At 40.4% G+C, this 27924-nt stretch overlaps 1 protein-coding gene and 1 long non-coding RNA gene across 2 annotated transcripts in view; one reads left to right on the forward strand and one right to left on the reverse strand.

Moving 5' to 3' along the window:
- Positions 1–27924, forward strand: part of LDB2 (LIM domain binding 2) — a 514758-nt gene that overhangs the window by 140771 nt on the left and 346063 nt on the right. The gene's annotated exons all lie outside the window — the stretch shown is intronic.
- LOC125636155 (uncharacterized) overlaps positions 4810–27924 on the reverse strand; it is a 57316-nt gene continuing 34201 nt past the window's right edge. The window contains exon 3 of the long non-coding RNA XR_007356488.2: positions 4810–6664. This is a non-coding gene — a long non-coding RNA (uncharacterized LOC125636155). The remainder of the gene's footprint in view (positions 6665–27924) is intronic.

The following is a 27924-nucleotide window of genomic DNA, read 5'->3' on the forward strand; positions in this document are numbered from 1 at the left end:
GCCAGCGGCTTGTGCCACCTGGAGAGCACGGCGGCAATCCTCGTTCGCATTTTCAACCGCCATTTTTAACAGAATCTCCTGAGCTGCCGCAGGGTTATCCACCTGTTGGAGGATAGCCTCCTGCAATCTGTTGGTAAAATCCATAAAGGACTCTGATGCACCCTGACGGATACTGGCAAAGCTTTTGGTAGGCTTGCCTGAATCCGGGACCTTCCGGAAAGCATGCTGAGCGCAGGCAGAAATAATGGGGAAGACAGCCTGCTGGAGTTGAGACTGCATCTGAACGGTAGCAAACGGGCCCTCACCTGCTAACTGCTCATAAGTGACACCTTGTGCTATATATACCTGGGCTTGGCGTTCCACCATCTGCCGATACTCACTAAGCCAAATAACATACTGACTGGGCGTCAGCATCATGCGCAACAGCGCCTTCCAATCTTCAGGGACCAGGGTGTACCCAGTACCTAGCCCTTCAAGGAGACCACATACATACATGCTAGTGAGGCCGAACTCGTGAATTGCTTTCTTTATGTCTCTGATCACCGAGTAAGGCAAACTGACCCAGTTTGCAAGCTGGTTGCCCTGGCCATCATCCTGCCAGGTCACCGGGCAAACTGAGACCAGATCAGCTAATTCTTCTGCTGTAAGATCTGGGCGAGTCTTCACCGCGTGAAGCATTTGTTGCACCAGCGAAAGCCCCTGAGCAGACGCGGATGACCCGCCGGGGGGCCCCGGAGCATGGGGCCCCACGGGGGGATGGTGACCACTCACCGGTTCCAGAGGGGAAGACAAAGGAGGTGGCAGTAATTGAGGCACTGGGGGCGAAGCAGGGGGAGGGATGGCTGCAGGAGCAGACGGGGGTGGCGAGATCGGCAGCCTCTCTATTGGTGCGAGGGAGGGCCTTTCCGAGGCGACACGCTGTATTGCGTTGCGGCAGAGGTGCCAGGCATGTAAAGCCTGCATGGGCACTCGAGGCTCTTTGTGCAATGTCTGGCCCGACCGCTCCCAGTCCGCTAGCTTAAGGGTTCCGGCTTCAGGGTACCAAGGGCATTGGGCACTCACGTCCTGTAGCAGGAGAGTGAGTTCTCGAGTGGGGCAATCATACTGAGCTTTATGCAGCAAATATTGTAGCTCATAGATTCATAGAAGGTTAGGGTTGGAAGGGACCTCAGGAGGTCATCTAGTCCAACCCCCTGCTTGAAGCAGGACCAATCCCCAATTTTTGCTCCAGATCCCTAAACGGCCCCCTCAAGGATTGAACTCACAACCCTGGGTTTAGCAGGCCAATGCTCAAACCACTGAGCTATCCCTCCCCCCCATTCATTGCGGTGTTGAACTTGCAAAGCAGAGAGGGAGCTTCCCATACTTACCACAATGAAAAATACTCACCGGGATCCGTGAAGCGGATGAGTGACGCGTCTGAAACCCTTGCCGGGTGAGGTGAGTGCTGAGGGCCCCACGTTTGGGCGCCAGTTGTTGCAGTTCAAATACAAGACAGAACAAGGCTTTAAGCAAGCAAGCAGACTGGTCTGCTGACGGCTGGTCTCCTGTCAGCTTTCCACCCTCTCTTTTATTCTTTCTCTCCCCCCGCGCATTACATACTCCAACAGATAAAAGGAATACACTGGCTTTGTTTAATATTCTTATTTACCAATATCTATCGACCGCATTCCTTGCTCTGGGGCCTTGAGCCCAGTCCTGGGAGGCTTCCCACAGTTCATGTCATCTGGGCGAGATTCCAAGGTTCATGCCCTTGAGAGGAGCCATGTGTGCACTGCTCCTACACAACACTTCGGGTGTGCTCTGAATGTTGCCAAGTGCATGAACGCTACACACTTGCATTAAAATTCTTTTCATACAACCAGTGTATTTCATTTAAAAATCAATGTGTATAAGCAAATAGCTGGTTTTTCTAAGAGTTCTGTAATAACAAGGGGTTTTGCATCTTTGAAACTCAGTGATTCTTCTGATTTTTTTGAAGATGACACTACTGAGTTAAGCAATGAATGGCTGTACAGTTTTGATTCTGTATATGGTGGTTGCTGTTTGAATTGTATTATTAATCTTTGAAATTAAATAAGGTTATTAATACAATACAACATGTCTAATTTTTCCCACTTTAAGAAGATGACTACATAGTTTCCCAATGGAAATTAAGCCATCAAAAACAAAACACAGCGCCCCCAACACAAAGCAAAATTCCCTTACGTGGCACTGAAGACTAGACTATGTTGTCACTTTATCCTTAACTTATTCTTTTCTGCCAGAGTAGTATTACAGTGTGTATGGTACAACGATGTTGTGGACTGATCTAATTACTATGGTCTGGAAATGAACTTTTATGATTAAAGCCTGTGCAACACCTGGGGCCCTAGTGAGACAAGTGAAAAACAGGGTATTAATCTGATGTAAATCATGAGTTTATTCACTGAAGGTAATACTTAGACTGGAGTAAAATTGGCATGAGATTATTACAGTAGTTACTATCTTTCCGGGGTCCAGCTGTGTGCTAACTATCTAACAGAATCAAGTAAAAACATAGACTTTGACCCAAAGTCTAAATTCTACATGACAAAGCAAGTGAGTCATAAACTGACAAGAAGTTGGTACTAAGGACAAGGGCGACAATAAGATCACAAGGTTACTCAACAAGGCATGAATGCATAGTGATGGTCTCATCCTTTTTTGAAATCAGGAATTGAATCAGTGCCCATATTTCCTATTTATTTTTTAACTTCCTTAATTTTGAGGGGTTCATCAGAACACGGTTTTATATTTACATTCTAAAAATTGTTATAATTATTATGGTATATGAATTCAGTAACAGTGGCCAGAAGTTTCGCAAATAATAATGAGGGAGTTACTGACGCCTAGATTCCTTGTGGAAGTTGTAGGAGTCTGCATCCTGCCATCAGAAAATAGATGTCAGGGAAGTGGGAATGCTGTCAAAGAAGGATGTGACTGGACCAACAGTGCTAAATTTTTGTTGCTGTTTTATTTGTGGGATTTCTAGGCTAGTAGCAAGAGACTAAGGACTGCAAGAACTCCCACTTCAACAGTCTTAGTAAAAAGATACTGGTGGAACCTAGTGCCATCTCTCCAAATTGAAGAATATTACTCATCTTTGTTTCTAGCAAACCTAAGCAAACCATAAATGCATTTATCCATATATTGTCACTTAAGTCATTGCCATCCAGGTGTCCTTGAGGTGCAGGGCACAGGGGAAAGATAGTCACCATTGGGAAAGAGAAACACTTTTACTGAAAAACAGGAAAATGTTGTTACATGTATCAGAATTCTTAATGCTGCCTCTTTAAACTGATGGTATTTTGTGTTCTCTGCCATCTGATTTATTAGTAATTAATCCATCACATCTGGTCTCTGTCCAAATGGCAGCATATAAATATTATAAGGCAAGTGAGATGAAACAGCCCTGGGATTTCTTTCATAGTGGATCTATGTAAGTGTGGAAGTAAAAGGGTCGGTTGATTCATAGTACCATGCCAGAAAGGGTCTAACCAAGAACAGGCAGCATCATGCAATTTTTCTTATGTGATCAGGTGCTTTATATCTATTTTCCACCCCCTCACACCCCTACACCTTCATTCCTAGAATTTACCATACCAAAAGTGGCGGGGGAAAGGAACAATATTGATATTTATGTAAAACGGTCTTTTCCAAATATGTATTATATTTATACTTGTCAATGGCACCGTCACTAACAACAGCAAATGAAAATTCTTGGGAGACTTGTTCAGAGGGTTAATAATGGGAGATAGTGTCTTTAGGCTGCTGCTTTGAGGCTGGCCAGCCCAGCTCACTAGCGAGCTACAGACATTGTCAGTAACCCATCTTCAAACAATTGCCACTCTCAGTCCAGTTCACAGTGGATGCATCCACATTATATTATCTAACTGGTACCCTTTTTCAGATTTGGTAGACAGGCCTCGGCATGGACATGCTTACAGGTGGTCCCTGCAAGTCAGGGTTGAGACATTTCAGTGAGGTACTTTGGGGTAATTTGCATTGCTGCTTTTCTGTGTCATCAGAAAGAGAAGTTAAATGTCTCATGCTGTCAACTTTTGGACCATTAAACACATTGAAAGAATAAACAGGTCTGAGTCACACAAACGTTTGCTTTAATAGCCTCCTTGTGAGTTTTGAGAAGTACACATAAGCAGAATGTTGCCACCAGGTGGAAAAATGTTCATAAGTGATTGAATGTGTCATGCTGTCTGGAGTTGCTCACAGTCCTGAGTGCCAACCTCAGGGCAGACTGCCAAAAAGCAGGGCAGAGATCCCAAACTGGTTGTATGTTCTATAATTAGATTTCACCAACCCAGTAACAAGTGTGAACTCCTAAAGCACTATAACAGTCTAACCATGGAGTCACGGACAGTCCCCTTGGACATTCCAGTCTATACTGCCACCCAGGCAAGCTGGATTTAGTGATTGATGGTTGCTATACATCAAAGATGACAAAATATTCAGGTTGCTCCCAGTCCCAAGAGACCAGTCACTTACCCAGGTCAATTTTTACCTTAGTTCTCATACCAAAGACAACACTTTTGTAGCCAATCCTATAGGAAACTATCTAAGATTTATTAACTAAGAAAAGAAATGAGAGTTATTACAAGGTTAAAGCAAGCAAGCATATATACACAAATGACAGGTTGCAGAGTAGCAGCCGTGTTAGTCTGTATCCGCAAAAAGAAAAGGAGTACTTGTGGCACCTTAGAGACTAACAAATTTATTTGCGCATAAGCATCCGATGAAGTGAGCTGTAGCTCACGAAAGCTTATGCTCAAATAAATTTGTTAGTCTCTAAGGTGCCACAAGTACTCCTTTTCTTTATACACAAATGAGTTAGTCTATGGTTCCAAAAGGTGACAGAGTTGTAGTAATTTGTCAGTTCTGAATGTCTTTTAGGGCTAACCAAGGCTGATCCTGGGGATCTCTGGTTCTGTTTCATAGCTCCGGCCCTGTGAGAGTCCAAACAACAAAAGATTGCCAGCTATCTTTATTTCTTTCTTCCACAATGAATCCTTTTGCATATAGCCTCTTCATGGGTGTAAGGGGCAATTAACAAAGCCTTTGTATTGTAATGTCCCACAATGGCCCATTTAGTTTTGATAGGCCTTTTTGATGGACAGGAGAATCCCTCCTGACTGGGTTCACAGTTTCAGAGAACACTTTTTTTTTTTTTTTACACGTAGAAAACAAAAACTTAAATATTACCTTACAGCATGTGATAAAAATATAATTTGAGATTAATTCATGCAGCAATTTACAACCATTTCATAAAGTCTAAACACATTGTTATAAATCCAGTACCCATTTTACGCATACTGACACATAAGCAAAAGAAACTGGTTTCCAGCAATGAATTTGTAAGTGCTTGGCTCAGGCCCATAGCCTGGTCTGCCAGCATCACAGTATATATCTGACTACCTTACTCTTAAGGAACAGTGAAACTATTTTAAACATCTTCAGAAACCAAAATAGCAATGGCTTTAAGAGGGTCATCAATGCAGCATACAGTAAAATATATGAAATACACAAACCTCAGGGAACTAAGAATATGGACCACATGTTCTAACTAAAGGTAGACTCATACTAGGACTACTAATCCATTCCCTCCCCAGTTTCAGGATTGGTGTATTCATTAGATTCAGATCCTCAGATTTAAATTGGCCCTTATGGTTTTTGATCCCAGATCCGATATAAAATGTAAAAATAGGTATTTTTTAAATCTAGTTCATTTTATGTTGTATGTAGGTGTTTCTTTGTCAATAGTTAGAATAGATACTGGTACCTCTAAGATGAGCATGCTGAAAGCCCCAGTATAAAAGGAGAGCAGACCAGCAACGCTTTTCTACTTTGCTTAAAAAAAGTCATATCTAATTGTACCACTCTCAGACTTAAAACCAGAGCTTAGGTTCTAAACTTCTGAACTACAAACATGTTTTGCTGTGTTAGGGGTCCTCTGTACAAACATAGATTTGACTGCTTATGTCAGGAACAATTGGCAAGTGATTTCCCTTTTTGATCTTATCAGCATCTCTATGTCTTATCTCTCTGCATCTAAATTAAGATGTCAAAATGGGGAAGAAAATTTTTGCTGAACTTCTAAATCCATGTGAATCAAGGCTGGGTTAAAATTTAGTAACCAAAAAGTACCTTTCTAGGTTTATGTTCCATGAAAACAGCTGAAATACAGCCACCTACAACCTTTTCATCCCCTTATTTTCTAAGAACTCATTTGAGCTTTTGCTCCCATTCCTGATTCTCAAAATTGCCTTCCGTATCTGATCTGCATTACAGAGCTGCTCTATTTCCTGTTGCTGATGTGCCTCAGAATCTTGTATGTCAATAACAATGAGAGCTTCAATTCACAGTACAGATCTATAGAAACATTTTATTTCTTCTTTGGGTGTGGGTCTCTGTGTGTATTCCCCTGTGGGTAACCATGCACTCCATGCACCTGAGACTGGAGAATTCTTGCAAGTGGGGTCCATTTGTCTGCGTCTGCACCCCTGCTCTCCTCCTGTGCTGCACGGACAGTGTAAATGGCAGGGTGGACTGACTGCTTCTCCAATTCCTTCTTATTGCTGCATGGCCTAAGTCAGAATCCTCCAGTGTCCAGGCTGATCCTTCTCTTCTCCTGTAAATATTCAAGTTATATTATTGTTTTAGTCTATAATAGTTTTACAGATTCCACTCTGGGAAACCCATCATTTTGTATGGATCGTTGGGATTATTTTTTTCCTGTGCATTTATCCACATTGAATTTCATCTGCCATTTTGTTGCCCAGTCACCCAATTTTATGAGATCCCTTTGTAACTCTTCACAGTCTGCTCTGGACTTAACTATCTTGAGTAATTGAGTGTTGTCTGCCAACTTTGCCATCTCACGGTTCACCCCTTTTTCCAGATCACTTATGAACAAGTTGAACAGCACTGGTCCCAGTACAGACCCCTGGGAGACACCACTATTTACCTCTCTCTGTTATGAAAATTGGCTATTTATTCCGACCCTTTGTTTCCTGTCTTTTAACTAGTTACTGATCCATGAGAGAACCTTCCCTCTTATCCCATGACTGCTTACTTTGCTTAAGAGCCTTTGGTGAGGGACCTTGTCAAAGGCTTTCTGGAAATACACAATATCCACTGGGTCACCCTTATCCACATGTTTGTTAACCCTTTCAAATAATTCTAATAGATTGGTGAGGCATGATTTCCCTTTACATAAAGCCATGTTGACTCTTCCCCCAACAAATTGTATTCATCTGTGTGTCTAATCGTTCTGTTCTTTATTATAGTTTCATTCAATTTGCCTGGTACTGAAGTCAGGCTTACCAGCCTGTAATTGCCAGGAATACCTCTGGAGCCCTTTTTAAAAATCAGCATTACTTTAGCTATCCTCCAGTCATCTGGTACAGATGCTGATATAAGTAATAGGTTACATACCACAATTTCTACAATTTCATATTTGAGTTCCTTCAGAATTCTTGCAGGAATACTATCAGTTCTTGGGGACTTATTACTGTTTAACGTATCAATTTGCTCCACTCTTACTCTTATTTCAGAAGAAGAGAATATCTACGTATGGAGTTCATCAGGACTAGTTAATCCACTTTAGGAATAAGGGAGGATGACTTTAAAGCCTAGTGAAAATTGCAGGTGTTTTTTGTTGTTGTTGTTTTGAGACTTCATGGCAATACCATTAAGGATCAAATTTCATGGAATATGCACGACTGCCAAGTTTACTCTGACTTGCTGCAATTGTTTTCAGCAGTGGGGAGGTGGAAGTGGGTGTTGTGCATCCTGGCCTTGTGCTAGGTGTGGCTTGTAGTGTGTGGTGGTGGCAGCATCACGTAGGGCCTTCAGTTTCGGGGGATGCTTGGCAGCCAAATTTATGTGAGGCATACTAGCCAGCGTCGCCCCTGCTTGGAGCACAGGCAGCAGCGGGCTCGGTGGAGAGGCAGAAACAGGAATCTCATGCTCAGTGCGGCTCATAGCACACGGCAACGTCATGTTGGAGCAGCAGTTTGAGGGGGACTCAGCAGCCGCTATTATGCAAGGTGCTGTAGCCAGCAGTGCCCCTGCTTGGAACGCACGCTGCGAGCTGCACAAGACCAGTGCGCGTGGGAGCCAGCTTCTGCCCGAGGCCACAGCTCCTTGTGTTCCAAGTGGCAGCAGCGCTAGTTACCGTGTCTCACATAAAATCAGCTTCCCCGCCCCCGAACTGCTGCTCCGACACGACACTGCTGTGCACTGTGGTCCACACAGAGCATGAGACTGCTGCACCCAGATGACCATTTCTGCCTCCCTGCTGTTGGAAAATTCATGGTATTGGGCTAATTTCATGATTTCCACACAGTCCATGAAATTGTGATTTTTTTCCACAGGGTGCCACTTTATTCCAGATTAACTATCATGTGTAGACAAGCCCTGAAACTTGTGTATTAGGATTGATTCTTCTGAGCAGAAGACCCCCATCCCAGCCTGCTTTGAAGCCATCACACCTAAGATCACTTTGCTAACACCACAAACAGCTGGCAGCCCACCTGGTATTGTATATGGATGGAAGTGATGCAAGTGTTTATGTACAGAAATAGCAATGATGTAAAGAAATCCCAATTTTTTTTTAAGAAGACTAAAACTATTCCTCACAGGAGAACAAAGGCACTCTTGCAATAAAGCAATACTAGTTCATAAGAATTAGAAGTGCCAATTTTTTTAAAGAGGGTGTGTGTAATTTTTTAGTACTGTAAGTGTCAACAAGCCAGCAATAGGGAATTTGAAGGCAATGAGTGAATACCAGATGGGCCATTAGTTGGTAAGTAGCTTCCCTTTTGTGTTGGCAAAGTGACCGTAGACTTGATGACTCCAGTCCCAGCAGGAATGGGGACCTGCTCTGCTGAATAGCTCAGGAGAATCCATCCTGAAAGACTCATTTCAGACCATCTGGAGCCAGGTGGCCAACTTTAGACAAAAAGAAATTAAAAGGAGGGTGATATCCTGGGTCCATTAAAGTCCATGGAGTTTACCCATTGATTTAACTGGGGACAAGACTTCACCCAGAGGGTTTTGGAGACAGAATTACTGCCTGTATGGAAATCTTTTGGGCTGGACACTGAATGCTGTAACAGAAAAGGTGTGGGGGCTGGGCTGGGCAAGAGAGACATGATTTTCCAAGAGCGGATGGTGGAAAAAAATCTTTGCTGGTCGCCAATATATGAGTTTGAGTTGTGCTGCTTTTGCTGTTAAAAGCCATTTTGTTCAAAGTCTGTCTGCAGGAATTGTACATTTCTAAATAAAAGTGTAATAGGATAATTTAATAATTCGCTGTCTGCTGTCTACTCATTTTCTCTCCTAAAAGAAATTACCAAGATCTAAGTGCACTAACCACTCAGATCGTGACTACATATATTGCTGAATGATTCTTATCGCATTCATTGCTAAGCTGTTGTTTCTGCTAGATGTTTTGAATCTCTCTCTCTCTCTCTCATTTTGTTCAGCTTGTTTACTGAATTATCAATCCATTTGTTCAAACTGAAGGACCCTCTATTTATGATTTTTCCACTGAAAAATCCCTCTGGAACTAAAACCTTAAGTGTGAGAATTATAAATAGAGGGTCCTTCAGCCTGAACAAGCTAGATAATTCAGCAGGGAAAAAGAAAAGAAAAAAAATCAGAAGAAGGCTTGAGATAAGTCAAAATATTCAAAAGAAATGAGAATTACACAACTATAAAGGCAAGGAATTCTTAACATTGACATTATTTCACCAGGTAACTCCCTTTAAGCACAAGATATTCAATATATAGTACATCTATGGGCTGATCTTGCAATGTTCTGATCTCCCATAATTCTCACTGAGTTCAGCCCCCTAGGAATCAGACTCAAAGTTTGTATATTATGTTGAAAGAGAATGGGATTTGGTACGCTGAAGAACTTGTATTTTTCTGGCATCTGTCTGTATATGTACACAAGGGTGACAATAAAATAATGGTGGTTACCAGCTGAGCTCTAATAAAACATTTATTGTGAGGTAGCAGGAAATTTTTTTGATAAAGCAAAACGGTGTTGAGAGATCACATTAACTCTCATGAGCTCTTGTGTTAACTGTCATCACAATTGTGCAAGTACTTTGCGTCAAAAATGTTTATATATACAAGTCAGGTGATAGTCTTCATTCCACAAACAAACACCCATTTATATCACCTGGAGATCTGCTCATACATGAGGTACATGTATGGGGAACTAGTGGATAATATATCCCTATATACTTTACTTTTAATTGTGAAGTGCATATAAGTGTGGTCAACAGTGAGTAGATGTTAGTGGAATTTTCTCCATCACTTCAGTGTACTTTGGATCAGGCTCAATGTGGTAATTTAAGTTTCTTTTTGAAATATGTCAAAAAATCACCATTCCTAATTTGTAAAAAAGCTTCAAAACTGAGCATTTTAATTTCTAGCTAGGCATGTATTGTATCATAAAATACTCTTTTTGTATCAAAGTGCTTTATCTTTAGATGGAGGAGGGTGGAGAGAATACATGCTGTTTTTTAACTAAAAAGAAGAAAATTCCTTCACAGATTCTATATCCACAAACCATATATTTCTATGAGAAAACTAAACCATGAAAATGTTTAGGAACTCTGTGTTAGATGAAAGGTTTGCAGGATACAACACTGTTGATTGCAATTTTCTTGCATTTGATGTATTTGACCATATTTCAACTATCATCCCAATTCCTTTCCAACTGGTAGAGAAAGATCTGTTCTACTTCTAATTTAAAGCTGTCTTCTCTGTATAGTAGATACTAGTAAGTCTTAGACTGTATGCTTCTAGGGGCAGGGACTTTGTCTTACAATATGTTTGTACAAAACTTAGTACGAGGGAGTTTGATTCTGATTTGTCGTCTCTGGGCACTAATGCAAAATGCTTAAGAATAATACATCAAAGAGAGAAACTGGCATGTTTAAAGCAAATGGTGGGTAGGTTTCAGGGAAAAATATGTTGGTTTATTGCAAAGAGGACACTTTGTGGTGGGAGCACCCCTGCTTGCTAAGCTGTTCTCAAATTGCAACCCCACTTGCCTTCCATGTGGCCAAAACCTTTTGTTCCCTTTCACAACATTCAGGAGCCTCGAATGACCAAGAAATAAATGCTACTCTCCAATATAATACCAGTGACTTTATCTGAGCAAGGACAATCCACAGTAGTAAAAAGGACTGTGACAGATTAGTGTAAGTCAGTATGTATCTATCTCAAACTTTTGTTTTGAGTGCCATTTTGATAGTAAGAGCAATGCACCTATACTTTTGCCTTTTATCCTTTATCTTGTGCTGAAACCTCCAGGGAGGTGGTCCGGAGAAAATCTTGTATCTGAGAGAAGGCTAACAATACAGTGAAATCCAGGCTCCTTTACCTGTAGCATTTCTCATTCAAAAGCAAGCACCCGAAGATAATAAGCTAGTTTCTGCCCCAACCATAAAACTCAGTGAGCTTGTAACCAAGCAACAGATCACCTGAAGTCACTGAGGAGAGTCACCTGACAGGGGGAGACTAGAGAACCTTGTAAAAGGAAGACTTTCTCACTGGCTATGTTAGAGACAGGAGAACAGACTGAGGGTGGTGAAGAAACTGGCAGAAGTTTATGTGCATGTTAGGTTGTTTTTCCATGGATCTTTATATCTTTTGTGTTGTTTAAGAGTAAAGTAAATGTGTGTATGTGTTTAGAAATTCCTTTGCTTTCTGCATATCATAGTTCCAGAAAAGGAAAATAGCAAACCAGAGAGTTCACAGTTTTGGTGTAACTCTGAGAGTATGCAACAGCTACTGCGGAGGCTTGGGAGAGGTGGTATTTGTATCAGTGCCTAGCAATTGGACGATGGGGTACCCATGCTAAAAGGGTGTCAGACACAGGCACTGCATCTAGATTGTGTGCCTAAAGATCCAGAACCAGAAAGACAATGCCTAAACTGCCTAGCCCCATCAAGACAAGAACTTGTAGAACCCAAGGTTTGGATCCAGTACAGTGAGTGAGTGTCCAGGAAGGGGAGCTCATCAAGGGTTGTAACAGGGACCATGAAGGGGCCCCAACAAGAAGTCACACATATAATCCCTGCAGTAATACAATACACTGAGTTCTTAACTAGGGTAGCCAGAAAACAATTCCATTTCCTCCCACATTTTCAGGTTTTGAAATTTATTTTTGTTGTGATGCAGAATGAAAATGAAACTTGCAACACTTTTTTTTTAATGTAAAAGAGAGCCACCACATTAGCCAATAGCCTGGTGCTTGGGACACTCATCTGGATTGTGAGAGTCATGGCTTCAAGTCCCTGCTCTACATAATTTGGACCAAGGACTTGAACCTCTCACAGCCTAGGTGAATGCCCTAACACTAGGCTATAGAATCAGTCTCTCTTTCTGGCCCATTGAATGTTTGTTTGTTTATGTGAAGTGGAACAGCTCCAACAGGAGATTGAGAGAAACTGACTGTGTAGTTCAGTGGTTAGGGCACTCACCTGAAATGTGGGAGACCCAGGTTATGGGGTGTGGGGAGTGCTTTGTCTCTCTCTCTCTCTCTCTCTCTCTCTCTTTTTGACCAGAAATTCCATCCTGGATCTGTGAAAGCTTCCTGACTAAATTTTCTTCAAAACCAATAAGATTCCCTTGAACATTTTAGAATTGACAAAAATGACATTTTTCAACAGAATTATTATGAATAATAATTATTATTTTATTATTTTGTCAGTTTTGAAAAATCTTTCAACCCTCTCTATCCTATTCTGTAACAGAGTGATTCCATTTTACCTGACAAGTAGTCCACGCTGCCCCCATGCTCAGGGCCTGACTCCCACAATGGGGTATTTCTTGCCCCTTCTGGTGACTGTTGATGCTTGAGTACCATGGAATCTCAGAGTAGTGAGTCCTAGTCTGTGCTGAATTGCCAAATAGGGTTGCCAACTTTCTAATTGCACAAAACTGAACACCCTTGCCTTGCCCTGCACCTGCCCCTAGGCCCCACCCTTGTCCTGCCCCTTCTCTGAGGCCCCACCCGCAACTCACTCCAGCTCCCCTCCCTCCGTCGCTTGCTCTTCCTCACCCTCACTCACTTTCATTGGGCTGGGGCAGGGAGTTGGGGTGCGGGAGGTGGTTTGAGGTCCGGGAGGGAGTTACGGGGTGGGAGGGGATTCTTACCTGCGGCAGGAAGTTGGGGTGCAGGAGGTGGTGTGGGGTCTGCAAGAGAGTTTAGGTGCAGGAGGGGGTTCCAACTGGGAGCAGGGGTTCAGGTGGGGACAGGGCTGGCCATCACAAGCAAAAAATTTGCTGCCCCGAGCTCCGAGAGCACAACTGCCCAAGCAAAAAAATGCATGTGCTTGCTTTGCTGGTGCCTAGAGCCGATCCTGGGTGGGGGCTCTGCGCTGCTCCCGGAAGTGTCCGGCATGTCCCACCCCTAGGCGGAGGCGTGGTCAGGCAGCTCTGCACAGTGCACACTGCCTGCCCCTTCAGGTGCCACCCTGCAGCTCCTAGCCAATGGGAGCTGCGGGGGCAGCACGCGGAGCTCCCCTGATCACCCTTGCACCAAGGGGCCAGACATGTCAGCCACTTCCAGGTAGTTGCACAGACCCAGGGCAGGCAGGGTCTTGCCTTAGCCCTACTGTGCTGCTGACCGGACTTTTAACGGCCCAGTCAGTGGTGCTGCCCGGAGCTGCCAGGGTCCGTTTTCGACTGGGCATTCCAGTCAAAAACCGGATGCCTGGCAACTCTATAATGCCAGATTGTCTTTGTCACAATGCTGGTCAGGATTTCCTCTGCTGGGTCTGGGTCAATCTTCCAGCCTAACTGTGGCTGTGCCCCTAGGCTGCTCATCGGGCTGGTCTCCTAGCCCTGGATTTAGGTTTAATTTTCTCTCCATCATCATCATCTTCTCTGCTCAAGCTATGCAGCTTTTTCATAGCATTGTCCCTGTGCCTGCTGATCAAGCCAGTTGCAAACATATCCCTCAGCCCTGGGGCTGAGCTCCTGTTGCGGGGCAGCATCTCCATCCTCCAACTGGGTGCAGGCTGGCAGCAGGAATTTGGGGTGGAGTTTTCTTCCAGACTTCTAGTTCCTCCTTCTGCCTGCTCCCTAATCAGTCAGGGCTCATGATTGGTAGCGCTGACCCTTTCATACTGTGGGCATGTGGAGTGGGAGCTCCATACTTTGTATATCCTTTTTGGCTAAATGTTTATACATACACATCAATTAAATAAAAGATAAATTAGGAGTACACAAATGTTTGCTGCATGAACTACAGACATGAAAGAGGAAGAAGCGGGTACTCAGATTAATTGTTGTCCAGGAAGTGAAGGTATCTGTATTCAGAATTTTTTTTTTGTTCAATATATATAGTCCTTTTCTGATTCTTTCAAGATGTCATTAAAAAAAACATAAACTTAGGGCTTCATGCATTAGCATTTTTGATTTGGAAAGAGTCTTGATAGTCAGTTCTGAGATTGCCAAAACTATTCATGATGTCACGAGAAATTTAGAACACTTCCCTTACCATCTGCAAAATGGTTTCTGCTCACATCTGCCATATTTTTCTTCTACAGTCTCTACTTGTTAGATGGTGATATTCCTTTCCCAAGATGGCTCTTCTTCTAGATGATGTAGCAATGTAAGAGAACTGGCAAAATGTTATTTTTAAATATCAAAATGATTATAATGCTAGAACAGGATTTATGACCCTGGTTATGATTTCAAGTCATCAAAACCCTGAATGCTTATAGAAATGAAATGACTAATCTGAAAATATAAGGATTTATTAATGTAAATATATTTTTTGGGATTTATTGGCATGATTTGTCAAACTCTGTTGTAGAGCTTATAATTTTCTTTTTAAATGATCTTTCAGATTTATTTTCTGATTGACTGATCAATCAAATATTTTGGACACAGGCCAGTCAGTTCTCAGAGTATGATACAAATCCAGAGCAGGATTTATAAAGTCCTGAAATACATACAAATCAGTTTTCTGACCTAAGAATAAGTTTTAACTAAATATGATCATTAAAATAATAATTTTAAAAATCACAACTTTGTGGTTAAGGTTTACAGGAAGGAGTTATACATTTTAGTCTAAAAATGTATCTTCAGCTCTGTAGATCAGCTTTAAAGGACCTGCCTTTCAGAGGCATGGAGCACTTGCCAATCCCACTGAAGTCCGCTGGCATTGTGGGTGCTCAGCACCTCTCAAAATCAATCCACACACTTAATGCTACCTAGTAGATGTGAAGAAAACATTCCCATCTCAAAGAAAGCAGCTACCTGGATAGCTGACCCACTGGAGCAGCATTGCCTCTTGGCCACCTTAGAGGCTTTTTCCTTTTTGAGGGATTACTGCTTTCATCTTGGTAGTAGCCAAGTAACGCTAGTTTAGACCTAAAATGCAGCTGTCACGGGCTTTGCAAGATCTTTACAAGCTTTGTCCAGAATGAATGCTAAGGTAGAGCCAGTTCAGTCACATGTGGGGACTCTACGAAGTACAACAGTTAGGACAACATTGTAGGGAATGAGATTTCAGGTATTAATTATTGTATATTGGGGGATATTAAATTTAATTTGAGATTTGACATTAAGCTGGAAACTTGACGGTAAGAACTAAAGCAAACCTCGTCCTCGCCAAAAAATACCCCGTCAAACTCATCATCATGGTATTTAAGCCCCAAACAAAATTACAAGCATGAATTCAAAGGAGTCTTTTCTTTTCCTGTTCCCTCTATTCCAGGGTGCTTAAATTTATATGGTCAAAGATTTTATTAATTATTATTATTATTATTTTAAGAAAATTATTTATAGGTGCTGTTCCTGGCTCTGTCAAAAAAGGTGAGTCTTATACTACAATCTGAAGAACAGACTTGGGATCAAGGTGATTCTTTTCTATATGGACCTTTCTGCTGAATAACTTTGCCTGTTATGAAGCCAGCTTTCAATGCCTTCCAGGACCTTGGATGACCCAAAAGGCAATTAATATTTTCTGCTGGCTTGAGCCATAATGGTTTTAGATGAGTAAAAAATATTCTTCATTACTATCTGTTTCAAAGATTTTTATTACCAGAAACAGAACTATTTTAGCATATTCTAATTCAACATTAGATGGTCTAGCTAATTCAGCCAGAAGTTAAATTTAATTCAAAGCTTCTTTTACTTAAATCTCCTGAAGACATGTAGGATATGTTAGGTATTGAAAAACCTGCCTCTTTTGAATTCTTTCCAGTTTCTGGACCATTAATTCTTAGTGTCCATCTGCTTTTGCATGATTTGTTGCTTAACCAGTCATAGCAAACTCTCATCTCAAGATAACTATTTAGATGGCTGTGTGTGGACTGTGTGTATATGTATGGAAATAGTATAAATATTATTGTAGTATAAATATTATTATACGAATAAGCACAAAGAAGTTAGAAATGTTAAAACCTCTGGATTTCTAATGCACAGTTATATAGCCCATCCTGTATTATCCTGTAGTATTGCCAACCCCAAGCGTTCAAAAATAATTGGTCAGACCCAAAAAATCCTGAGACTTTTTAAACAATAATAAATATGTGGTGGGTTTTATTTACCTTCTGGTTTCTGAGTCTTTAGGGTGCAGTCATTTCATGTTTTCAAGCTTTTTTCTGAAGTCATGAGGCTATAGAAACTTACTTTTTATTAAAATGAAAACTGAGCTTCTTCTATAATCACATGAATCAGAAGCTGGGGCTTGAAGTAGGGCACCAAATATCACAAGACTCATAATAAAATCATGAGAGTTGGCACACTGTATAGTGTATTAACTTGGGCTCAGCTCTTGCGACTAGTTTTCCGTGGGCAGACTCCTGAACCTGCTCAGAGGCCAGCTAAAGTCCATGGATTCTGTGGATACAGGGAGTCTATCTGAGTAGTTCCCAGTACAAAATCAAGTTTGTCAAGAGCAATATATTCAAAATTTACATTTGCTATTCCCCCACAGATCAGTTCAATGTAGGAGACCACTATTGTGTGCATGTGAGCATGCTGATGTCACATTACAAATATTTCCATTTTTAATTTTCTGATTTATTTTTATGCTTTATTTCTCAACTTTAATGTTGCATTAAAACTATTTTTTTGCACTTAACTCCAGCTGAAGGGAATGGAAACTGCAAGTGCTCAGCAGCTCTACAAATCAGGCTCTTAATGACATAGGCAAACTGTTTAAGATTGTTTATGGCCCATTCCAGTTAAAGTCACTAGGAATCTTTAAATTAACTTCAGTGGGCTTTAGATCAGACTCCTAGAGGTGAAGGCAGTCTTAAAGGCTGAACTACCATTAGGGTAAATCCTTTTCCAGTTAAGGATGACCCAGGTAAAACAATTCAGCAGATGCTTCGTATTCTAATCCACTTTAACTTTGGTATGGAACTAAATAAATATAACAAACAAACAAATGTGCTCAAGAAGAAATATTCTAACTTTAATCACTTTAAAACTACTAAAGAGATTGTCTTCAAATTTTAATTTTTTTCTTCAATTGAGTATACAAAATAAGCCAGTATGAAGTGTGTCTAGCTTAAGCCATTTTGGAGCTAATCAACTACAAAAAGTTCATTTGGGACATAAGAAATGTATTTTTTTTAATCCTATATAAGTTAAGAATTGCAGAACTCACTTAGTTGAATCTTTTCCCAGGGCAAAATAAAATCAAGAAAAGAAAAAAAATCTCAGCCCCTATAGACTTTTTCTGAAAGAACTGTAACTCAATCTTAAATATTTGTCTGCTATCAGTGAACTCAGTGTGTATATAGGTGAATCAGTTTAGTTAAATATAAATAGCTTTCACTCACTTTTTAAATCTGAACATACGTTTTCTAAGGTTTGAAATATTTGGTTAAATGTGGTCCCCCATTCTGTAGGCCTTTGCATTTCTGGGACTTTTTGGGTCAAACCAGAGGTGCCAACATACCAAAAACAATTACAGTTTATAAAGATTTCCAGTCCATTTCATGATACACAAAAGCCTCAGGTACTTTGGATCAGCATCCTTAGCCAAACCAAACGCTGTGAATCTTTTGAGATTCACCCATAAACTAGTAATTTACAAACTTTGTGTACGCACTTATATACTATTATACACTGAATACCATGCACACAGATGAAACTTGCCAACTTTCAGCTCACTGTGATTTCAGATGGCTGAGTTATTGAACTCTCAAAAATGAGGTTTCTAATGGAAACCTCAATTCAGCATTAACTATAGCAGCTCTAATCTATGCATATTATATTAGTATCATAAAACAATAGTTTGCTGCACTTTAATCTTTTTGTCAAGTAGCTGAGCTATTAGTGCATGGTCTTCAATTAGGATTTGTACTTTAGAAGAATTTAGACTCAAGGGTTAGGTTGCAAACATTGCTCAGAATCAGTTCAGCAGTGAAAGGAGGAATTAATTTCTCAATATTTTCTGTTCACCAAAAATGTTGAAATTTGTGCAGCAGCCTGGACTGAAATCAGTGCTTATTTTTACTACCAAGTTTTTTTCCATTATCCAGGCATGGTTTTCCCATTTCAGCTTTCTCCTTCCTTACATTTTTGTGGTTTCCCTGCTTGGGCCTCCTTTCTATCCCTCAGTAAGGCTGAATTCCCTGATGGTTATCATAATTATAAGCATATGTTGTTACTGTGGGCTACCAATTTACTTGCAGATTGCGGTATTTAAAATGTGTTTTTTGGAATATATTTCACATAATCAGGGCAGATCTTATGAATAATTAAATTGAAAGTGGAGTTTGTAGTAAAAGAGTGGGCCCTGGCATGTGTTGTTGTTTCAGGATAGTTGCATAATATGTTTGAACTAAGTAACAAGCAAAAAAATATCCTTCAACTTTAGCATCACAGACACAAAGATCTAAATTTTAAAGACTTGTCATTGGAATAGAGACCACTAATGTGAAACTGAAAAATGGATAAATACACAACAATCTTTTCAAATCTGGCCAGCTATTATCTTAAAGTGTTTTGGAAATGATTAGATTTTTGATTAGTTAATTTATCACAGGTACTTGCTGAAAAGGATCATCTTTGCAATCTGAAAAAGCACAGAAGGGCACAAAGTTCAGCCCGAAATTCTGCAGTTTACATTCTTTTAAATGTTTTCCTCCATGATTTGGTCTTTTATTCAGGTCTTTATTTTAAAGGTATGCTTTTGTAATAAACCTGGTGAGATATGAGGGGAGATTGTGGTCTAGGAATACTTATTCCTGTCTCAGTTTAGGGGAATGGTCTAGATACCATCTTGAGGTCACTCCCAGCCTCACATTTCTATGACTCTATTTTATTATTTAACATTTTATTTCACGGAGCACTCAGCGTGTCGATCAGTGCAGTGTTCATAATGTAAGATGCAATAGTTATATGATTATATATTGGATCCTTAATTTTGTATTTAATATCCTGATAAGTAAAGCTAAAATGTTTGCAACGTTAGTGGCCTGTGATTTGTTAAAAATGAAATGAAGCCATTACAGTAATTAATGAATGAATACAAAAGGAGTAGAGAGCTCCACCATGTAAAATTGATCTTTGTATGGATCTTGCCAACTGTTATATTTATCTATTGGTAGATGATCCAGTAGAAGCCTGATCCATAGACTATTGATGTCAATGGTAAGACTCCTATTGTCTTCAGTGAGCTTTGGAACATGTCCTACAAGAGGAGAAGGCAAGAAAAGTGCAGCAAAAGATGGGGAAATTGTGCAACCAGAGGCCTGATCTGTGGGAGTCTTTTGATTGACTTCAGTGGCAGCTGGGTTGAGCTTTAAGTGCACATGTATGGGATGGGTGATACTGTCCTGTCTGTTAAACTTTATCGCTTAAGAGTTGCTCTTGAACTGGTAAGACAGAATTAGAGAAGAACAAAGTGATCAGTAAACTAATTTAGAAAGATTTGTAGAATATTTACAAGATAATACTAGCAATAAAATGGAGAAGGTGGCTGCTGCCTATATATTGATTACAGCAATGATCAGCATCTTTAACTTTGCCAAGAACTAAAGCGCACAGATCAGATAGACTCAAGCCTTTCTATCAGGTCAGCAATCTGAGCAGTTACTCCAAAGTGAATGTGGTAAATACTTTCCCGTGATGTATAGTCTGTGAAGTGAACACCACTCTTTTAGGCCAGTTGGTCAATAATCCTGATAGAATGAGGTACATAATAGTCTGAAAGGTACAAATAATGAGTGAATATGATGCTGTGCTGCTGTTTTGGGAAAAGCAGATGCTTTACCTCCAGTCAGACTCCTTTTGGTCATTTGAAGTCTGGGAAGATAACCGTATTCTTTTTAGCTTTGTGGGTTTTGTATTGTATGTTCTGGTGTGTCAAGGTTCCTTCCCCACTCTGAACTCTAGGGTACAGATGTGGGGACCTGCATGAAAGACTTCCTAAGCTTATTCTTACCAGTTTAGGTTAAAAACTTCCTCAAGATACAAACTTTGCCTTGTCCTTGAACCCTGTGCTGCCACCACCAAGCGTGTTAAACAAAGAACGGGGAAAGAGCCCACTGGGAGACGTCTTCCCCCCAAAATATCCCCCCAAGCCCTACACCCCCTTCCCTGGGGAAGGCTTGATAAAAATCCTCACCAGTTTGCATAGGTGAACACAGACCCAAACCCTTGGATCTTAAGAACAATGAAAAAGCAATCAGGTTCTTAAAAGAAGAATTTTAATTAAAGAAAAGTAAAAGAATCACCTCTGTAAAATCAGGATGGTAAATACCTTACAGGGTAATCAGATTCAAAACATAGAGAATCCGTCTAGGCAAAACCTTAAGTTACAAAAAGACACAAAAACAGGAATATACATTCCATTCAGCACAGCTATTTTACCAGCCATTAAACAAAAGGAAATCTAATGTATTTCTAGCTAGATTACTTACTAACTTAAGGAGTTATGAAGAGCATTCCTGATCTGTTCCCGGCAAAAGCATCACACAGACAGACAGACCCTTTGTTTCTCCCCTCGCTCCAGCTTTGCAAGTATCTTGTCTCCTGATTGGTCATTTTGGTCAGGTGCCAGCGAGGTTATTTTAGCTTCTTAACCCTTTACAGGTGAAAGGGTTTTGCCTCTGGCCAGGAGGGATTTTATAGTTCTGTATACAGAAAGGTGGTTACCCTTCTCTTTATATTTATAACAGGGTGCATACAGGGAGACCAGATCAGAAATATCAAAATATACAGAAAGGGCTGTTTTCAGGTTGTTTTTGGCATAGCCAAAATCACAAGCCAAATTATAGTAGGAACAGCTTTTCCTAAAATACTTCAAAATTAGGTTTCTCATGAGATGATACTTTATTCTTACCTTTTAGGCAAAGCAGAGTCTATTCTTGTGTATCATTTTGAACTTTTTTGATCATCCTTCTAGCACAGATCATCTCTGTAAGTTTGATCTTACGAGATTTGCAGTTTCCAGACCAAAGAGTTTTGGATTAGCTTTTAAATAAACTTCTGTCCTGAACTCTGCTGTACCACCAAACATTAGAAAGTTTGCCAACCACTATTTGAATGCTGGTTGTAAGCATTAGCTGATGAACTGATATTCAGACTGCTTACTGTAGTTCTGGAACAAGCTGTGTGCTCTGTGTTACAGGGAGGCAGCAAAGTTGACAACACGCTCATAAGCAGTCAAGAGAAGCAAAAACAGCAATAGTCCTAGAGAACACGAACAATTCACATATTCTGTCATATGTGGTTAGTATTTAACATTTTAGTTCCTGAAGGGAGTCAGCATGGTCTAGTGGCAAGGACATTGTTACATTGGATAAGTCACTTTACCTCTTTGTGCCTCAATTTTTAATATCCCCATAAGGGGATAGTGGCACTAACATTCATTTGTGAAAGGCTTTAAGATCTATGGATGGAAATAGCTTTATGAGAGAATTATTGTTGTTCATGTCCTAGAGTTAACAATTTCTCCTTGAAATGCTTGCCAAATGGACTCACCTTATTTCTACTTGACCTTTATTGAAGTTGTAAAATTCCTTACTTTTTCAGAATGTTTTGGTCCATAGTTGGATTACCTGAAACGAGGAACTGTCTTGTTGGAGATATGGTGATCATTTCAAACCAGAACTTGTATGTAGAAAGGCTTTTTACTCGGGAAACTGGACTTAATTGACTTTTTCTTTTTTAAATGAGGGCCTGATTTATATCCAATTTTAAAGCAGTGCTAATAGATTTGCTTGAAGTTACTTAGTGAATGTGTGGTTGGAATGAGATTTCCATCAAGGATTCTCCTGACTACACTTCCACATTTTTAGCAAGTTTTGTTAACTGTGTGGAACATCAAACTTCTGTATGAATAGTTCTATAAATTCTCCATTTCACTTTCAGAGACCAGTGTATGGTAGTAAGACACTGAAGGCCTCCAAGGATTAGCACATAAAGCACTGGGAGGTAGACTTTTGTCTTGTTTGTGCCATTCTTCTGACTGATCTAACAAGCTTTTAGAGCTGATCTGTATGTATGAATTGAAAGAACTGTGTCAATCATCAGTAGACTTGCCATGAAATGCCTTGGAGGGATTCAAATACCAGTGTATGATGCAACCTAGCCCACTACTATCTAAACACAACAGAGGAAAGAGACTAGAAATGTCTCAGAAACAAGAGGAAAAAATGTGTAAAGGTTAAACTCGGTGCTAAAATCACTGACATTTGAACAGCATAGATGTAAAAGAAACATGAAAGCATAAGACATTAACTATGGGTATTGTACTGGAAATGTTATCATTTTAATGACTAATGTTGATTCACAGCATGCCTGTTTGTTCTTAAATAAAAACGCTTTTTCTTGGTGGATATATTTATAGACAGTATATATCTAGATACAGATAATGTACAATACATACACCCTTATGGCATGTAAAATAAATGAATGTCATGAGACCATTAATCTTAGGAGGTCAGAATTAATGTGCTGCATGCAATATATCCAAACATTATTTTTGTCCTGTGAATTATGTGCATTGTCAGCACCTAGTTAATATGATTGACCCTATGTAAATATCATAGATAGACTAATTGATTGTTAAAATACTTTCTACCTTATGTACACATATGGCCATTTCTCCTGTTTTCTTTCAGACTGACTGAGCATGAAATGTTTTTAAAGGAAATCAAATCAAAGAGGTTTGCAAAAGATGTGATCAGGACCTTTATGTTTGAATTTGAAAGTGATATTTGGATATGGGAATAGAGTGATTTTAAAAATAGCCTAAAATTCAAGAGAATTAGGAAAAAGACTAATAGTGCATTGTGCGGCTTCAGCCAATAAATTTCTAAATTTCATAAAATGCATTTGGACTCCCCTATGTTAAATATTGTCCATGAGTTGCAGAAAAAAATACAACTTCCCAATACCTCATAAAATATATAGATATATACAATAAATTGTAAAGCTAATACTGGAGTGTTGGGAGCATCACATTTCATTGTTTAAATCAATGACTGATGAGACTCGGGTGGGTGGGTGTAGTTGTGCATTTGGCGAGTACTGAGTAGGAAAGATCAAAAAGGAAGTAAAATAAATTCCATTCTCAATCCCCCGTATCACCTTTTGAAAGATCATAGAAATAATTGCTGCTGTTGAGTTAACCTGGCATTACCAATGGCATTAGTAATTGGTGGGATACTTGCTAGCAACACAGATTCAAATCCCTCCTGGAATCCACTACTCCTGTGAGATACAGAGCAGTAAACATCAACAAAATGTCCTGACCATCCCTCTTATACATCCACGTGCATGTGCACACACACACACACGTTTGTATAACTTTTTGTAAAGACATTAAGTAAGCACCTTTGTTTTGGTCTCCCAATATGTTTCTGTCTAGTCTTTAGCTTTCAGACTTTCCTACATGGGACATATGTCCATTTGTTTTTTTTTTTTACTGAGCTGAGCTCACTGTAAATACTTAACAAATAATAAAAACATAATTAAAACTGGGCATGCACATCTGCATGTTCCAAAACTTACAAAAATTTGGCCTCAATTATGTATTTGGAAATGCTGCTTGTGAACGTTCTTGTGAACATTGTTGTGAACGTTCTTGGAGTATCATTTTTAGCCACAAAGATTGACGTCTGAAATGTATGATCAGTGGCACAGTAAGTTTATTTTCAAAAACACTCTGCGTATACTTAAGGATAATATGTACGGGTAATATTTAAGGAATAATGTATTTATATTGGAAGTATGCTTTATGGACTTGGAACAGAAATTGGTCACCAGGAGGTGAGGCATCTTGGTGATGACCCATTTCAGCAACAGGGAGCTGTTACCCCTCCCTAGTCAACTGACAAAATAATGCACGGTTCTACTGTCTACCCTTGCACAACATTCCAGAACAATCAATGGAAAACCATCAGAGACCACAACAAACAATTAAAGGTAGAGAAGAAACTCTACAACAAGGCTGGGGTTCACCCTGCCTGTGAATAGAAACAAAGGACTGTTTTCAATGTAGCAGATGACATCGCTGCATTCAGTGGATGACAGATAGACTGTGCCTGCAGTGGTAGTCGGAACATATGGTTCTGAGTCACACTTCTCTGCCTTTCATCAGGAGGGAGATTGCAGGTGGCAAGTTGCTTGAGAAGGCATGTGCCAGCTCAAGGTTGCCCTTGTTCATCTACCTGTTTAGTCCACCAGCTACACATCTTTCATCATGACACCCACTATGGTCAAGGCTGCCACACCAGGATGTGACAGCAAAGTCCCTGTGGTGGGAAGACTGGTGCTTCAACAACCCATTAGTTCCTCGTCACAGATCCTACAGCTTGCCCACCCAGCTTTGACCTGCCATGTCATCAGTGGGCCCTCCTTAACCAATTCCAGACTGGGCAAGGACTTGTGCAGTCAGCCAGCACCGTTGGGGTCTTTGAGATAATCCAAACTGCAGCTATGGCACAAATCAAACAATGATGCACATTGTTGAGGAGTGGCCTCTAATCAGAGTGGGCTCTGAGAGCCATTGGCCACTAAGAACGCTATTGCTTAGCTCTGTGAATATGCAAATGCTAAATAAATAAATTAAATAATAGGACAGAGTGTAGGGAAAGGTACTCTAGATCCATTCACTGGTGAAAACTGCTGGTGAAAGGGTCGAGAGGGATGCTTTGATGAAGGTTTGGATCCTGGTTCTTGAGAAACCATCCAACACCCAATAAACTAAACTTTGGAGGGTCGGGGGGAGAAATCTACTTGATTAGACAGAAACGGTAACTGACAGATTCCTCCCAGGGTGACACTTGGAACTGGGGTAGCACTGAGCCGTTCAGGAATTTCCAGGTGTGTTGTGGGGAGACTGAGGTCCCCTCATGATGTCATTGTCCCACTTATATATTTTCTTCCCAGTTGCTGGAAAGCTCTTTTGTTGTGACCTGGGTCAAACAGTTCCCATTGTGTAGTGCTATCTCTGAGAGGTTTCTGTTGTACACAGTTTCTGGGGTAATTCTTGTGCTTGGGTGCATTTCCTCAATAAGCCATTAACATTGTTTGGCCTTTTGAACGGTTGTACCTGAAAGGCTGCTTGTGGGTGTTTTCAACCTCACAACATGTTTCAGCAACACACACATAGCCAAACTCCATAATTTCACATACGATGGTAGCACGTACAATCCAATGAGATATTAATGTCTAGCAGATCACGACTTTTAGAATGATACCTCACAAGGCATACTTTGTACAAAACATATCCTAATTACATGATAGTGATGAATATTGGGGTTCCAGGCTGTCAAAGTAACTATTGATAAGTGTAGACCCAGAGTCAAGGTTTATGATTTGGGTTTGTATTGTAACCATTTATTTCCATCACTCTCTCCTCTTTCTAGTTAAATCTTTATTCTCTCTTATTCTACTTCTGTATAATTGTAAGTGCTCACAAGTACTGTGTGGTTTACAGGGCTGATGGTTAAAGGTAAAACTGGTAAAATGGGGTACACGGGTGCAGAGGATATGGAATTGCTGTAAGTATCCAGTGTCGGGTTGGATATCATAGGGGTACGATTCCAGGAGACTCGGGGACTGCGTTGCATCTATTACTAATCTGAAGCAGGAAGGAAGGGCTGGCATAAGCCCTCAGGAGAGTGCTTGAGTGGCTGAAAGGCTGAGAGTGGCAGGGAGATGACACTCAATTACCGCAAGAAAGACTCCCTCTTGCTAACGGCAGGCAATAACAAGGTGACCCAGAGTCCTGGGTACCCCGAGAACTGTCACACCATCCATTTCTGAATTCATCAGGTAAGTATTTGCATCCTAACATCTGTGACATTTGGGTTCCGAAACAGTTTCAAATATCATGCTGTTCATTACCTGGAATTCAATTTCCTGTGCCTCTTCACTACCATTTTGTTTTGGTGCATAGTGTGTGCATATTCATTATAAACAACAATAACAAAGTTTTGCTAAAAAAAGAAGGGGGTGTAAATAAAAGCTGCATGGGGCAAAGCTGTGTTTTGGACAGTTATATAACTAGTTACAGTGCTCTTCAGTTAAATCATATAAAAAAAGTAGATTTACCATAGCAACCGAAGCAAGTATGTGTTACATTTTAAATCTCTGAGATACTCGGAACCTTACTAAGAAAACATACTGGAACAGAATGTGAACTTGTGTGCCTTCCCCATGTTTGAAGGGAAGACCTTGTTTCTTATTTCCTTGCCAGTATTTAATTCTCCCTTTGTTATCAGGGTTGTTTGTTCTCTGTGCTTTGTTACACTTGCATCTCAAGCAAAGGACGAGTGCAAGAGGCAGCTGAAATGTGTTCTCTTCTGAGACATTGTGGTGCTGCCATGAGAGTGCAGCAAATGGTGGCTATTAAGCTATTGTGTTTTTTTTTTTAATGGAGTGCTTGAATAAATTCCACATGTGAACATACAGGCAGGGCATCTATAGGCAAAATAATTCTGTAGTTCCATGCCTATTTTACATAAAACTATACATTGTGCTTGCCTGAATCCTAGTCACAAAAAGGTATGTAATTGTCTGAGGGATTTTATTTTTCTTCCCCTGTTCTCATTAGTTCTCTCTGGATGAGAGGATACAACATGTCTATACAGAAAAGATTCATAACAAAATTATTTTTAAAAGTCCACATCAGTGTATGTATTTGTATCAGTAGGGGAAGACGAGGGAGGTGTTGGTTGATCCATTAGTGCCTTATGCATTGCAATCCTCTAGGGGTGGTAAATTGGGATCTTATTCCACTTTTTGATGGGAACCATTTTTCCTCTGTCCGATCTGTCCCTGCTCTTGGCGGAGTAATTACAAATCCTCTCATCAAGACAATCTGGAGAATAAAGTAGCTTTTCTCCCCATACTATTTTTAGTACCTTTGTCTGAATCTCTTCTAGAGAATGGTTTCAGAGTAACAGCCATGTTAGTCTGTATTCTCTAGAAGAAAAGGAGTACCTTTGGCACCTTAGAGACTATCCAATGAAGTGAGCTGTAGCTCACGAAAGCTCATGCTCAAATAAATTGGTTAGTCTCTAAGGTGCCACAGGTACTCCTTTTCTTCTAGAGAATGGGGCTCTCACGATAACATGCCCAGCTCTTAAGCCAGGATCAATTTGGATAGCAGGTAATAAATATTTTGCATCTCTTTTCTGGAGACTCAGAGCCCTTGACAAAAGTTTAAAGGAGCCTTACAACAACCCTGGGAGGGATGGAAGTGGGTAATCTGAGGTATAGAGAGGTTGTGCCTGCCAAAGGTCACACAATGAGTGGTTGAAATGAGTGGCATTTTATAGGCTCACTGCTGTTTGAGGTGTTAAACTGATTCTGGCATGGTATTGTTGTCCATGTTTTGACGCATAAGCATCTTTTACAAAATGTGTCCCTGTG

This window comes from Caretta caretta, chromosome 4, assembly GCF_965140235.1.
Source record: "Caretta caretta isolate rCarCar2 chromosome 4, rCarCar1.hap1, whole genome shotgun sequence".
NCBI lineage: Eukaryota > Metazoa > Chordata > Testudines > Cheloniidae > Caretta > Caretta caretta.